This window comes from Triturus cristatus, chromosome 8 (assembly GCF_964204655.1).
Source record: "Triturus cristatus chromosome 8, aTriCri1.1, whole genome shotgun sequence".
Lineage (NCBI taxonomy): Eukaryota > Metazoa > Chordata > Amphibia > Caudata > Salamandridae > Triturus > Triturus cristatus.
Window position 1 is genome coordinate 1,495,982,915 of NC_140591.1, and position 16,579 is coordinate 1,495,999,493.

General features: G+C 44.0%; 1 long non-coding RNA gene across 1 annotated transcript in view; it reads left to right on the top strand.

The window, feature by feature from the left end:
• Positions 1 to 13,791, top strand: part of LOC146806007 (uncharacterized) — a 176,119-nt gene extending 162,328 nt beyond the window's left edge. Inside the window, exon 3 of the long non-coding RNA XR_014967536.1 lies at positions 13,756 to 13,791. This is a non-coding gene — a long non-coding RNA (uncharacterized LOC146806007). The remainder of the gene's footprint in view (positions 1 to 13,755) is intronic.
• Positions 13,792 to 16,579: the final 2,788 nt, after the last annotated feature.

Sequence of the window (16,579 nt, forward strand, 5' to 3'; positions counted from 1 at the left end):
CGTCCGCCACGGAAAGGCATGCAGACATTGCAGAGTATGCTTGGGTGCCCCCATGGAGGGTACCTACCTATGCTATGGTACCCCCCCGCCTTTCAAAGCAAAACGTGACAGGCTCCGTGCGGGGCCCGTCATGTTGTGCTTGGAAAAGCAGCACAACATTTTAGCATTGCTTTCAGCAAAGCCAACCAGAATGTAAAAAAAAACAGGATGCGCCCGCCACTGTGCCGGGCGCATCATCCTAATTAATTGTCCCCACGGGACCCCACCCTTTTTAGCATGAGGATGGCGGGCGGACAAAGTCTGCCCGCTATCCGATGTCGTAAGTAAGTATGAGTTGTTGGGGACGTTTGAAGAGTGAACTAGAAGACTAGAATTCCCTTTAATTGGCATAGGAGCGGGAGTATTGAGTAACCAATGGCCTCATCTATCTGATTTCAACTCCGCTTTGAATGTTTTATGGAGAAGAGCACCTGGTGCACTGTTCAACTAAACAGTGAAAGACGGGTGGAAGGAAGAAGGACGGGCGACATTTCAAATGTTATGTACTACTGTGCTTTATTTTATAGTGCTACTCTACCATGCCACTATGTGTATAAATAATTACCTTGTCCTACTGTTTTTCTAAGAGTATATTTTACAATTGTCTTGTTTTTTTCTTTATGATACACAGCTACTCCGAAACAAAATCGGAAGGAGTTGGCCGCCAAGGCACGGCACCGGAAGCTGGAGGCAATCCAGCAAGAATACCGGCGGCTGGTGGTCTTAGCCGAGGAGGAGGAGGAGACTGTGGCTGCAATTGTTGAAGCCTCCTCCAGTGGCCCGGGCCCCAGCCACCGTCCTCCAGCGGTACGGCACCACCGTCTGGCGGCTGCCCGCCACCACCGTGCCATCTCCGGTGTCCCTCCCACTGTGGCTGCAACTGCCGCGCCCTTAGACACCGCGTCGCCCGTTTAGAGGGCGAGATGCGCCAGATGCGTGTCCTCCTTGAGTCCCGCCCCACCACTTAGTCCCTGTTATCCTGTTCTGCCCCTTTTTTAATTCTGGGTGGGCGGGAACTTGTTTGGGCGTTACGGACTTCTATGGACATTGGTTGGGGTTAGGGAGGGGGGTGGGTCAGCTTTTGTGGGTTTAGTTTATTTTTGTTAGGGTAAATTAAATATATTTTTCTATGTTACATGCTATGTTGTTAATGTTTTGTAGGTGGGGTAACTGTTTTACATAACACTGTTTCCTTGCTGGTGCATGGCCGCCCATAGCCTGTGTTTGATTTAAATAATTGGCTGACTGTATAAGACACAAACAGATAGATGCGATACACCTCACTCATTGACTGGTCCTTCTAGTACTTTCAGTCTGTCCTCTTTGTACTGGTGTGTGAAAATGAAATCATTGACAACATGTCCATTATTAATTCTGCCTCCCCCAAAACTTCTCTCTTACCGGTGCTTGATGTTTATGTCCAACTGTGGCACAGCACTGGCTGCATGGTGAAGATGGTTTCCTTTTTCATACATGTCATGATTGGGGTGGTGGTGGTGGTAGCATAGTAGTAGTAGTAGACACTGGCAGGGCGGAGCATTTGCAAAAAAAGAAAAGGAGACAGTCAATCGCCTTTGAGAGACTGTTAGAGGAGTAGTAGAATGAAGTACAGTACAGAACTTACCGAGCAACAATAATATGCTCAAATATTTGACAAAAAAACAGAATGGTGGTTTGGGATAGCCTACTAGACAGAGTTACAAACTATAGTTGTGTCGAGTCACTTGACTAGGCCTACAGCCTAGCAGTTAGTGCTGTATATGAGGTGTGAGAACAAACAAATCCAATCAATGCCGGCAATTCATGCTGAGGTATGTGTCCCTTTGTTAAATAAAATAACCTCTGAAATATCCTACTCATGGGTGGGCAAGCAGAAGAAGATCATCGCTCTGCCTTGAAATTGAAGTAGTGTTGCTTTCACCACATCCGCCCCAGCAAGTGTGTGATTAAGTATTGGTGTACATTTAATTTAGTTACACCTCGACAATAAGTCACACAGCCCGGGGTAAGAGGGTTAAGGTTTGTTGAATGGATGAAAAGGGGGTTTTTGGGAAAGGTTTGACATAGAAAAACAGTATGCATACATAGACAAACAAACGACAATCATTGAAGACTACCATATCCATATGTTAAGGGAGAAAAAGGCAATGCATGCATGATGATGAGAGACCCGGATTACATACACTTCTAGTTCTTGTTCTGTTCCGGCCTTAATACTTTTACAGATAGCAAATAGAAATTTTAAATATTGGTAGGGAAGAATCGTAAACACAGAGCAAACCTAATGATGATAATAACAACTCCAAGAACACACTGTTGTAAAGATTGTATACAAAATATTAATCAAATTATTTAAAAGAAGATAAAAGTGGATACTGTTACTGTGTTATCCTGGTCAAAAATGTGGACTGGATTTGCATCTCGGCATTCCTCGTGCTCCTCTCGTCCATCAATCTTGGGTGTGTCGCCTCGCCACTCGCCACTGCCCGGCTGGAAAAAAAAGGTGATTTATTGGTAAGGTAATTAATATGCATTGTAATGTTTTACAAAATTTAGGGCAAGGCCCGGCCTGTAATTGTAGATGGAAAACCAAAGGGGATATTGAGAAAGAAAGTTAAAACAAATGCACAAGTGATGGTGTAGTGCAAGAACACTTTCCGAGGTGGCATGTATGCATCATCTCTACTACTCTAGTCTGTTTACAGCATTGACCTTCAACAGTAACAGGAGAGAGCAGGCCCACAGTGTTTAGCAGTAGCACATCCTACATTAACAGTTTAGAGTCCTTTTTTTCTCTCAAAGAGTTGGACAAACGCAAAGCACATTATCCATTCCAAACATTGCATTTTACAGTTTCAGTTAGTAAAATCAATGCACTGCAGTCATCCCACTGCTACACTCTATTCCACTTCTACACAGACATTTGTGTCTGCTGTTGTTGTTGTTGGCGTGTTTACCTTTATGCTTTTCCGTTTTATGCCACTCATGAAACGTCCTCCTGACTTCATCATCTCCGATACTTTTACTGACTGACTGTGAAGATCGGCCTGCAGTATAAGTAACATTTTTATGACACAACAAGAGTAGAAATATAAATATTACTGACTTGAGTCATTCTTTATTGTGTACAGAAAGATAGATTACTAGTATACTTTGACATCACTTTGTGCACAACAAACAAACAACGGAAACACAAAGACCAATCGCTCATAGTCAGGTGTCCAATGCATGCCATTAATTGTCATCATTACCTGTTCCTTCTCATCTTAAGTTAACAGGCCGTCTATTTCACCATCATCATGATGGATGGGTCTGTTGTGTCAATCATACTCATTGCGCAGATTGAGTGAGTGCCCTTCCTGTATTGAATTAAAAGCAATGTATCACCAAGCTGCAGGAGAAGTACAAATTTCTTATTTGCAAGAAGGGGAAAATTGAATTCACCTTGAGTTAAGTTTAGTGTGTTCTGTAGAAAGCTGATTAGTGGCAGTGCACAATTACATAAATTCATGCACAACAAACACAACAAAATCTAAATCATTCAGTCTGCGACTCTGCGTCCAATGCATGGCATCAATCATTACCTGTTCCATCTTATTTTCAGTTAACGGCCAGTCTCTCTCGGCTCTGAAAGGAGGATAGCTATAGTAGTCATCTGATTCATGCTCCACTTCTTTTGGAAGGACTAGGAAAGTTTGGATTTGTTGTTACCATCATCCAATCATCATTCATGAGGGAAATGGAATTGAGCAGGAGATTCAGTATGATGGAGCGGAGGAGCTGGATTCGGAGGACTGTACTGTCAAATAGCAGACACCTGAAACTTGTATATTAAATTAGAAGAGTAGAAGACGGTGGTAATGGATTTGTTGTGATTCACAAGTTTACAACCGGAACGAAAGACACATAAACAAAGGGGGAAAAAGGGAGGAAGACAGTAAGTGCGAGCCTAATTGTCAGGGAAGTATAGCTCGTCCTCAAACTCTGGGGGTTCAGCCAGTAGTAGGTAATCATCTGACACAATACTTCTGTCACCTGAGCAGCTGTCCTCATCTTCCTCCGTTGATTCATGTATTGTGTAATTCGGTGGTATGAAGTGCTGATTCATTTCGATCATTGTTAACCTCTCCACGTTTTTTGGAGATAGACTGGTCCTTCTCAATGTTACAATGGAACCAGCAGCACTGAAAACACGTTCGGAAGAGACACTTGCGACAGGGCAAGCCAGATAGCTTATCGCCAGCCTGCTGAGCTGTGGCCATTCAGACCTTTGCCTATACCAATACTGCAATGGGTTTTGATCAACGTACACCTCTGTTGGGTCGTCCAGATAGGCCTGGACCATTCGCTCAATGTTCAGGGTTGCTCCTGGTAAGCTTTCGTGCTGTTTTTTCTGTGCATCAGCACTGTGCTTACAAAGGCCTACATTTACATACCAATCCTGTAATGATAATGATTGCACTCGGCCTAATGATCCAGTTATTGTTTCTGTAGTCGATAGTGATGGTGAGTGTTGTGATTGTGAGCCAAATGCACTGCCCTCAGTCGACGAAGTTGCACTTGATCCTGCATGGCTTGCTTCAGTACTTGTTGTGGGTTGATCTTGCGAGCTTTTAATTTTTAATTAGCAGCCGTTCGTTTTCCAACTTACTGGCTGCTTCAGCTATACAACATTTGTAGCGGGCAACATCAATGTCGGAAAAAGCAAAGAATGTCTTCGGTAGTCCTAATTTTGCACGTGGATCCAGAATTGTGGCACAAATGTAATCTTCTTGTGACAAAATTTTATTTTGTATTCTTACATTTTCAGCTAAGCGCCGGGATAAGCTCTCCACCAAGTCATGGGCTTGCCTTCTGTCCTCTACACCTTTGTATGATTCAGACACATTATTCAGCTCATGGTCTAGCATTTGCAATAATGGGATAGCTTGGCCCATTGTACAGTCCTCCTTGCTGACTTCACGTGTGAAGACCTCAAAAGGAGACAGCATCTCAGTCAGGCATTTAATTAGGGTCTGTTGATCCCTCTCAAGGTTCATGCCTTTAAGACTAGCATCCCTGCTTCTGTACCAGACATATTCAATGAGTGACCTGTGCTGTTCGTACAGACGATCAAGCATGTAATACGTTGAGTTCCAACGTGTTGCCACCTCCTGGATGAGTGCCTTGACTGGCATCCTAAGTTCACGTTGGATGATCCTCAGCTGCTTCCGAGCTTTAAAAGAATGGCTGAAATGAGTGCATATTCTTCGGCAGATGGCCAGTAAATTGCTGACTATGGGTTCTTTTTTCAGAAAGTCTTGAACTATAATGTTTATGCAGTGCGCCAAACACGGAACCCTGAAATAGGAACCAAGTTCCATGGCCTTAAGTACATTACTGCCATTGTCTGTGGCAACAAAACCAATACCAAGCCCCCTGGGCCGCAGCCATTCCAAAACCTTGTTGCGAAACTCGTGTAAAATGTTTTCAGCCGTATGAGATTTCTCCATGGCGAACATGGCTACAGTTGCATGTTTCCGAGTACCTTCAAAAATCGCAGCTGTGTCAACAACACCTCATGCAGATAGTTTATCTCTAACCCCCACAAAAGAGATCCAGTGTGCAGTGATGCACATGTAATCTGTGGCTTGGCAACTGCTCCACATGTCTGTTGTCAGGTGGATATTGTGCACAGCACTCTGCTGCAAAGCTTGTCCAACCAATTCCAGCACATCATGATGTAGTGCCGAAATTCTTGCGAAATAGGACCGGCTGGGAACTTTCCATTAAGGGCAGATGGCAGACACAAATTCAAGGAAACCCACCCCTTCCACAAATGAAAAAGGAAGAAGGTCCAGCGCTAACATTTTCAGCCAGCTTCGCATTGTACAATCGTGCCGTTGGGTGGTTGCGTTGGAACTGCCCCTCCAACCTAAACATGCTCTCAATGGTAGGCTGGCTTACTTTTCTTAGTGGTGCTGTTTTCATTAACCCACTAAGGCTCAACGACACAGATTGTCTCATTGAGGTACTCAGTCGCCTTGGTGTCTCACCCTGACTCTGAGTATGGCTCTTACTGCGGTGCCACTCTGATGTTACTGAGGAGGATGTGGGCGTTACCACTGCACTACTGGGGACAGGGCTAGAAATGCCTCCCTCTTCTTCACCTGCCACCACAATAATATCGCTCTCTGATTCATCCTGACCAACTTCAATGGGTTGAGTTTTTCTACTTTCTTTTAACTTAAGTAGGTGATCATCCCACACGATAGTGTGGTGTATTCTTAGATGACTTGCTTGTCCTCCGGTACCATAGTTTGTACCAAGCTTACCACGCCGAACACCTTGCCGACAAATTGAGCATATAGCAATGTACTCCTCCTTGGCGCTAACAGAAAAGAAGTCCCAAACTGGAGAGGAGAACTTTCTGGCACTGCTGGATGTGCCACTTCCAACACCAGATGAACTGGAGGGGGTGCTTGAAATGGGACCCTGTGCACCTAGACTGTGACTTTTACTACCACTACCTACTGAGATGGTTGAGCTGGATGTAGGTAGTGGTGGTGTAACCTGTGTTGGTGATATCCGCGCTACATCCCGCTCAGTAGCAGCCTTTCTGGATAGGGTGAGAATGTTGGTCTCCAATCCCTTTGGGGTGGGAGTAATGTGCGTGATGACTGGCTCGTCTTCATCAACATCATCACCCCCCTCTTCTACATCTACCTCCATAACTCTAAGTTTTTCTGGGACCTTCCTTTTCAGAAGCATTGTCTTGTGGCGTATATCACTCTCAGACTGAGCTGGTTGAAGAAGAAGATGATGGACTAAGCCTCCTTTTCCTTGCTGGTGGTCTGGAAGACAATAGATCTTCTGAAACAGTGGTTTCACTTTGTCCCACTTTGTCTGCAGGAAGCTCGATTTCCTGAAATTCCCCTACGTCAGGAGCAACAACTACTATGGTGGGCTGCGGCGGCCGCTGCTGTTCTTGTTGCGGCGGCTGCTGCTGTTCTTGTTGCGGCGGCTGCTGCTGTTCTTGTTGCGGTGGCTGCTGCTGTTCTTGTTGCGGCTGCACACTGATCTGCTGAGTTTGCGCCTGCGTTGAACTTGATTGTGTACTACTTTGCGGTAATGACATTTCTTCAGCATCGCTGCTCGTTAGTAGACTGGCTACCTCTGCGACACTAAAGCCCTTGGGCCTAGGTTGGTGTGGTTGGACTGCTGTGCTGCTCCCAGCTTGGTTCCAGGACAACGCTGCTGCAGGCGTAACTTTTTGGGTGCCAAAAAAAACATTGGCCGGCACACCACCAGTCGTGGTTAATGGCACTTCCATTTTCTGTTCCTTCTTCTCACCAGCAACTTTCTTGGTACTGGGCCTGGTACCTTTCTTTGGGGCCATCTTCTTCAGATGTCAGGCAGGATGCAGATGCACAACAAGTTCTGGTCACACGTGGACGTGATGCGCAGCAGGACTTCTGTCTGGCTGGCAGTACAACGGGTAGCTGGGTGATGCTGATGACACCTCCTACTCTGTCTTTTGTGCACCTAAAAGCAAATAAGCCAGGAGAAGAACATCAGTGAAATGTTGCATTTGTTGTTGTGGTTCAGTTACTTAGTACTGTACTAGTGCAAACAAAAGATAGTCTAGCCATTTATGACTTTTTTTTTTTAACTAGGGCTATGTTATGCTACTGTGTACAGCCACACACTACACTCTCAGTAAGGATAGGAAAGTTATTAATAACCACCAAAATACAAATGTAATGGAAGTGGGGTGGACCCTATTTGCCATTAAATTATTTGAGCATCTCAGCATCCATTGAGCTGCTGCTGGCAAAGGGGGTGGATGGATGGAAGCAGTAAGCCAAATAGCCAATAGGAAAACCATGCAGGCCTATGGCAAAAGCAGGACACTAATAACTCCCAGTCCAAACACAAAAAAAGGCCACCACCCACATGGGCACTCACAAATCACAAACAAGCCGGGGGCCTGGAGAACACCAGGAGCTGACAAAAGGCCTATAAAAGCCAGGTAAAGGATGCATGCTAAAGCTCACTGCTCTGCCTTTTTAATGCAACAAAATATAAATACGAACATTCACAGGCCCCAAAAAGGTCTGCAGGGTGCATGCATTGCACATCAACAACACACCAGTGACCAGACACATACAACAAAAGCATGTCTTTAAGACAACCAACATCAGAAAGGCCACCCCCAAAAAGCACACTTCCCCAACTCAATCCAATGCCATCCATGCCCTAAATGAAGTCTAAATTCAACAGACCACAGAGAAAACACTAGATTAATAAAGCTGTGGCTACCTGCTCTGATCCTAGTGGATGAAAGTAGGCCTGTTGACGGACAAGGCCAGGCAAGCTTGCAGGCCTAGGCTTCAAAATGGCCACCAGCCACATGGCCAGGCCCAACAACATCAGAAAGGCCACCCCCAAAAAGCACACTTCCCCAACTCAATCCAATGCCATCCATGCCCTAAATTAAGTCTAAATTCAACAAACCACACAGAAAACACTAGATTAATAAAGCTGTGGCTACCTGCTCTGATCCTAGTGGATGAAAGCAGGCCTGTTGGCAGACAAGGCCAGGCAAGCTTGCAGGCCTAGGCTTCAAAATGGCCACCAGCCACATGGCCAGGCCCAACAACATCAGAAAGGCCACCCCCAAAAAGCACACTTCCCCAACTCAATCCAATGCCATCCATGCCCTAAATGAAGTCTAAATTCAACAGACCACACAGAAAACACTAGAATAATAACGCTGTGGCTACCTGCTCTGATCCTAGAAGATGAAAGCAGGCCTGTTGGCAGACAAGGCCAGGCAAGCTTGCAGGCCTAGGTTTCAAAATGACCACCAGCCACATGGCCAGGCCCAACAACATCAGAAAGGCCACCCCCAAAAAGCACACTTCCCCAACTCAATCCAATGCCATCCATGCCCTAAATGAATTCTAAATTCAACAGACCACACAGAAAACACTAGATTAATAAAGCTGTGGCTACCTGCTCTGATCCTAGTGGATGAAAGCAGGCCTGTTGGTGGACACGGCCAGGCAAACTTGCAGGCCTAGGCTTCAAAATGGCCACCAGCCACATGGCCAGGCCCAACAACATCAGAAAGGCCACCCCCAAAAAGCACACTTCCCCAACTCAATCCAATGCCATCCATGCCCTAAATGAAGTCTAAATTCAACAGACCACACAGAAAACACTAGATTAATAAAGCTGTGGCTACCTGCTCTGATCCTAGTGGATGAAAGCGGGTCTGTTGGCAGACAAGGCCTGGCAAGCTTGCAGGCCTAGGCTTCAAAATGGCCACCAGCCACATGGCCAGGCCCAACAACATCAGAAAGGCCACCCCCAAAAAGCACACTTCCCCAACTCAATCCAATGCCATCCATGCCCTAAATGAAGTCTAAATTCAACAGACCACACAGAAAACACTTGATTAATAAAGCTGTGGCTACCTGCTCTGATCCTAGTGGATGAAAGCAGGCCTGTTGGCAGACAATGCCATCCATGCCCTAAATGATGCTTGAAAATGAAATACATTCCAAAAACACCAAAAGGAACAGTTGCTTCATCATGCACACACCCATGAGGCCATGCCCATGGCTAGCTCGGGTCTACTACTACTACCCACAACATTTAAAAAAAAAGGAATGATGATAGTTATCAAAAATAAATTGTAGTTACAACAACTGCAATGCCCACAATTAAACAGACACAACAACCACTTACTTGTAAAATATCCTATTCCAAAAATCCTCAAATTCAATTGCAATGACGCAGCAGACAAAAAGAGTGACCTTTCCAGCTCCAAATCCAAAGGCAGAATGAGCAGGAGATGGACAAAGCACTGGGAGGAGCCTGCTGGACAGGAACAGGAAGTTGGAGATTCTGTGTCACTTCCTCCCTCTCCCCACCTTTTTAAAAAAGGACTCCTTGCACAAAAAAGGACAGCCAAATGTCAATGTGAGGAGTTGTTTTCATCCAAAATCAGCATTTGCAGAAGGTTTCATGCTGCTAGAGCTGATATTCCTCTCCAAATTGAAAATTTTACATGTTCGAGTTCTCGAGCTTCACATTACTTCTGCCAGCATGTCGAAAATGACATGATCGCGTTCTCTTCGTCCCTGTCGCGTTGGATATGACGTGTTCGGGGTCTCTTTCTCCTGTTCGCGTTCGATTAGACGTGCCCGCGTCCTCACCCTCTCGCTCGCGATGTAGAATGACGTGTTCGAGATCTCAATCTTCTCATACTCGCGCGGTGCATGATCGCGAGAAGAATGACGTGTTCATGCAACAAATGACGTCATCGCGCGACAATGCGAGCGCAAACTGTTGCGAGACAGCGCAAAATGGCTACCAACAATCCAATATTTCGTGGAGAACGCGACCGGGTCGGGAAAACTTGTCAGCGAATGCGGGGATTCAGGTAAGGCGATCGTGCGCACGCAAGAATTAATTTCTTTACAGCGCGAGCAGGAAACAAATTATCGCTAAGCTGCGGAATGGGGAAATTTTGACATTTTCGCGCTTTCCGCGGAACGCGAAAATGCCAAATTATCGTAATTTCCACGACCGGAACGTAATTTTGGCCCAGGCCTAATTAAAACATTTATCTGTCAGCAAATACACGATATTACCAAATGCTTCTCTCACAGTGGTTCCCAAATGCACACATACTCACTGTGTGATTCTAGACAAACAACACTATCCCTTGCACTATACCAAAACACATTTCTTCATCTAGCAGTAGTACCACATTTTAGTATAGAAACATAACATAACTCATTTCACAAATTCATAAACAATGACTGGTTTCTAATTCTACCAAAATATAAAAACAGCACAGTTATCTTTCTACCAACACAAGAAAAACACAAATGCTTATCACAGCATGGTTTCCACATGCACACACACTGTCAATAAGATTGTAAAGAAAAAAAGTACTCCCTACACTTTAGCAGGAGAAATACATTAGTCTGATTAAAATCAAAATAGTCTACATACATCCCCTCACAATTAAAAAAACTCATCTTTCAAGTTTTTTTGTAGATTTAAAGGTATATTAATCACTCACCATATTTTCTTTTACAGAATCTCTGCACTGTGCACCTCTCAGCAAAAGCAAAGAATGGAAAAGTTTCCCTTTCATTTTCCACACATAGACATGTAAACATCAAATCACAATCCTTCACACATAAACTCACAAGCAAACACATTTCTATTGGTTAAACATTTCAACCCTTTCCAACTGAAATACATTTCAACCCTTCCCCCAATCTGCCTTCTGCCTATTACCATAGAAGCAGGTCATGGAACACTGCACTGAGCTCACAGGACACAAGTTCAGCACACAATGTTCCTACACAGGAAGTGTGCTTGACTTTTCAACATATCAGCTTATCATATATAATGTTCCTTACAATCTGTTTTTGTTAACCAATAACAATCATACCTTTAAAAAACAGAAATATACACCCTACCTTTCAGTGTAGAATATGTCATACAAACAATAATTTATTGTCGTTTTTCAAAAAACGTTGCCGTGTATCCACGCACCCACCGCGAGAGAATCCGTGCATCCAACGCGATAGGATGCGCGCATCGTGCGCGCATTTCGCCGTATTTTTTTTTTTTTTAAAAGGGGGCCCCAGGGGGTCCTTCTGGGACCCCCTTAGCACCTCTAGAGGGTCAGAGTATTTCCACTCTGCCCCCTTTATATGTTTTGGGACCCCCCTTTTTTCTCAGCCCCCGCTTGACGGATCACCGCAAAACTTTCAGGATAGGAGCGGAGCGGAGCTGGGCAAAAGTTTGGAAAATTTCGCGAGGATCCTCAACCGGCACCAGACTTATTGGGAATAGAATGTTGCGGATTTCCTAAGGAAAATAGGTCCTAACTTTAACTACCTCGTGGCGACCGCCAGTAGGTAATATATATATATATATATATATATATATATATATATATGTATATAAATATATGAATTCACAGATAATCCATTGCTAGTAGCAATCCCTGAAGGAAAAAAAAAACGCACATCAAGGAAAAAACAACAGCATAATTAGTAACAAGTATACAAGTATAAGCGTGACTGTTGCTCCGGTCCGGTGTGTCTTTCAACTACCCTGGCACGAGAGGGGACCGACTTATCAAGGTTTGGCTCCAATCGACAGCAGCAGTCTATTTTGCTCTAACGTCAGAGGAACTTTGTTCACAACACTACGGGGGGCATTACTGGCCAAAATCTTTAGTGCATCAGTTACAACAATTAACAGCACTATTAGGACTACATCACCGGTTTAGCGGTGGACATGCCAGCTATTCAAGGAGGTATACTACTAGAACTACACATCTGTTCATGTTTTCAACATTATATATTTGGACACTTCTAACAAGGAGGACCCGTTGCGTCATGGAACCCCGGCTTACATTGCATCCATTCTGCCTTGAAAAAGTCTGAATACTGATATGTACAGACGAAACACGTGTTGGCTTCAAATAACTGCTGGGAATTTGTCGTACATAAATACATTTTTTCAATCGATGTGATTCGTGGATGGTCCTTGAAAACTCACATATGATCTGAATAAGATCTACTCGCCTGTGGACTGAAGGACTTTAATACATTTCGTCAGGACAAATACACATTTGACATATGCTTTTGTAGAACTCTTTGTGACTAATTAGGGGGAGCTACAACTGTGTTTTTAGAAATATATATATATATGCGATCAAGGCTGCATGTCTGGCGGCCGAAAAGCATCATTTGGACACTTGATGCTTGGATAAATCATCATTTAACTCTCAACTTTATATATATATATACCTGGTGCAGGCAGTAACGGATAGAATCCTTACCCGATATTTAAATTCAGAAACACAAAGGCTGCTGCACTCCAGAGATTGGTTTCAGAGTTGCTTTATTTTCACCATGACTGGTGGTAGTGGTGGTGAAAATAAAGCAACTCTGAAACCTGTCTCTGGAGTGCGGCATCCTTTGTGTTTCTGAATTTAAATATCGGGTAAGGATTCTATCCGTTACTGCCTGCACCAGGTATTGAGCGCGCCGATATTGGGAATTAATTGTTTGATATATATATATATATATGTATATATATATATATATATATATATATATATATATATATATATATATATATATATATATCCGTTCCAATCCTGATTTCTCACATTCGAAGCAGGCACTGACCTATATATATATTTCTTACAGAGAGATTTCTCAGTGCTGAAAATATGAGACTGTGAGAGAACTATAATAAGTCTCGTTGAAGTTACATGAAGGGCAGTAAAGTGTGGTACTGCTGCAGATTCCAAAAAAATGTCCTGCTAGATAGAGATATCTGACCTATGTCTAGTGGCAGTTTTGACGCCATAAAGGGCATGCTGGAAAGAACAGATCTGTATTATGTGGATAGCTAAGTGGATTAGTAAAGCCACACAGTAGAAACACTTTGAAACAGATAAAATGTATGTGAGAGAGGGGCTATGGAGAGATGAGGGGCACGTTTGCAAGGATGGTAGTGAGGGAATCAAAGGAGGTCATAGTGTGCAATTGTTAAAGCACACGTTCACCCGTGGGTATCTTGGCACCAAAATGATGGTCGCACTGGCTTCCACCAGCGCTAAAAGGCTGCGATGATGGGAATGTGGCAAGGTAAAGTAATACTGTGTCTTTTTTCTCTTTTTCTTAGTCTTTTTGGAGAGTGCGCGAATTTCACATCAAAAAGGTAAGGTGACTTCGTCATTATTGACTGTTAAACACTTCACTCACACATACAACCACCTACACTTTAAAACCAACAACCTATCTGCCTTCTACATAGGTAAGTGTTTTAAAAGGATTGTTTTAGACACTTGCAGAGATAGCATATCATTGGATGAATGCTGCCCAGGCCCTAAGTCCGGTTCTAGAGTCCAGCTCTGAGGTAGGATCAGAGTCTGAGACAGCAGATACTGAGACAGCATCTGAGGGAGAGGACTATGGAGCTGAATCTGGGATGATTTTTCAGTCGGCGCAGTTCAATCTGACGACTCACCTTCCAGTGATTCTGAAGGAGACGATGTCAGTTGTGCTGTCCCTTTGCCAGCACATTCTGTGCAGCAGGACACCTGTAACAGGTTAGACCAACCCACACAGGAAAGTTCGTATGGGATCTTGTCCAGCCACTTCTTCACAAATGTTATAACCTTTATGTGGACAATTTCTATACAGGAGTAGAGCTGTTTGGTGAGCTCTACAAAGCTGGCACCATGGCTTGTGGTACAATTTGTTGTTGCCGCAAAGGATTCCCGCAGGAGCTTGTTTGCAAGAAGTTCCAGAAATCGCAGAGCACTGCGTTGCGTTCCAACAAACTGCTCACAGTCAAGTTCTCAGATAGGGGTGATGTGTAAGTGCTCACTACAATTCATGCTGAGAGCACTTCCCCTGTCACGGTTTGTGGTCAGCATGCCGAAGTCCGCAAGCCCACCTGTATACTTGATTACAACAAGTACATGGGCGGAGTGGACAAGAACGACCAGATTCTTCAGCCATACAATGCGAGTTGTAAAATTTGCACTTGGCATAAGAAATTATTTATGCACCTTATCCAGATGCCAACACACAATGCGTATGTTGTTTATCGTGAGACCACCACAGGAAGATTAATGTCTTTCCTTGACTTTCAGTTGTCTGTGATTGAAAGTCTCACTGCTACAGAAGCAGCAGCCTCCACTTCATGTGCTCTGGAGGACGTGGCAAGGCTGCAGGAGCGACACTTTGCTGATAAAATTCCTGCAACACCCAAAAAGGAGCGACCATGTCGTTGATGTAAAATGTGCTCGATGCAGGGAAAGAGGCAGGAGACTCGTGTTTACTGTCCCCAGTGCCCAAGTAAGCCTGCTTTCTGTTTTCCTACTTGCTTTATGTTGTATCACACTAAAGCAAAATATTTGGAAATTGACTGAGGTGGAGCTGCCAATAGGTAAACCTTTCAAATGGTGTGAATGGAGACCTACTGTCTGTGGGCCACTCCTTCACTACGCAAGCAGCTGCAGAATATTTCTTCCTCTACTTCATGAAATCATGGACTTCTGAACAACTTTATTTGCTTTGAGAACTTGGCAGTTGTTCTGTTCGCCAATTGACAAGTACATTATACTCCCTACACTGCACATACTGGTGGACAGAACATACGCCATGTTGTCACGGAGTACCCGTGTTTCACATTCAACTATTCTTCATAGTTTATGGTGTTCGCTTAGAAAGCTTTTGAAAATTACCAGCATGTTTGCCTTAGTTTCAAAGGTAGATATGCTTGTTCAGCTCGAGGAACGGCTTTGCAGAATTCTCGAGCACCCCCCAATTTGCATTCACAAACTGGAAGGAGTTGGATTTAGCACAGTGAGAGCATTGATATCATGTGACAGTAATGTTTTCTCATGCTTGTAGTAGCCAGAGATGGAAGGCATTAGTATAGGGTCTCTTGACAATTAAACAGGATTAGTTAGGACTCTGATGAGAACAGACACGTAAACGGGTTAGAACAGCTTATGGTAGGTGCGCTTTCCGAGGATTATTGCAAAGGTAGAAGGCAGATAGTAAAGGTAGTATAGATACATGTCATAACTTCATCTTCACCCATGGATTCAAATCCCTTGCTGCCACACTCGGACTGAATTTACCATATTGCTTATGGGTCAATGCTGCTTGCCATGTTTATTCTCCGTCAGAACTTAGTGGATGGTCAGTTTGCTGTATGATGAGTGCATCACAGTCACTGCACATAACGGTGGATTGGACATATGCTATGTTGTCACGGACTACCCGTGATTCACATTCATCTGTTCTTCATAATTTATGATGTTATCTTTTGAAAAGTTCCAGCATGTTTGCCTTAGTTTCAAAGGTAGATATGCTCTCTCAGTTTGAGATATTGCCTACAAGGATACTCGGACACCCCCCAACTTGCATTCACAAACTGGATTTAGCATAGTGAGTGCGCTAAAAGCGCATAAAAGACATGTCTTCCTGAGCCTCATGTGGCTGTCATGGAAGCCATTAGTAAAGGCTCACTCGGCATGCGTTCGGTAACGTTCATGAAGAAGGAGGGGGAGACTTGACAGGTGGTAAAATGTAGTCAAACTCATTATGTCTTGTGGCATATGAATGTGATGGGCCCTTGCATGGCAGCAGTATGTTTGTGTGAGTAAATGTGATTTGGTTGTTTGGGCCCATGGCTGGTGGTATGGAAGTCTTGTGTGTGGTTTGTGAATGGCGTGTGAATGGACCATCAAGCGGTTCGTGCCGTGAAGTGGCTTTATGGCTCACCTTCAGAAGGCTTGGCTTCAATATTTATATACTTTGATAAGTATTTGTGCTTTGAAGCCAGCGTTTCTGGAGGCACTAAAGCCAACCAGTGTAAGTGGTGGATTAGCTTCATCAAATTAGTGTTAGCTTTATATTTGTGGCAGTGTAATAGTCTTCTGTAAGATTTTTTTTTCTCAATTTGAGTAGAATTGAACTTTGTGCCATAG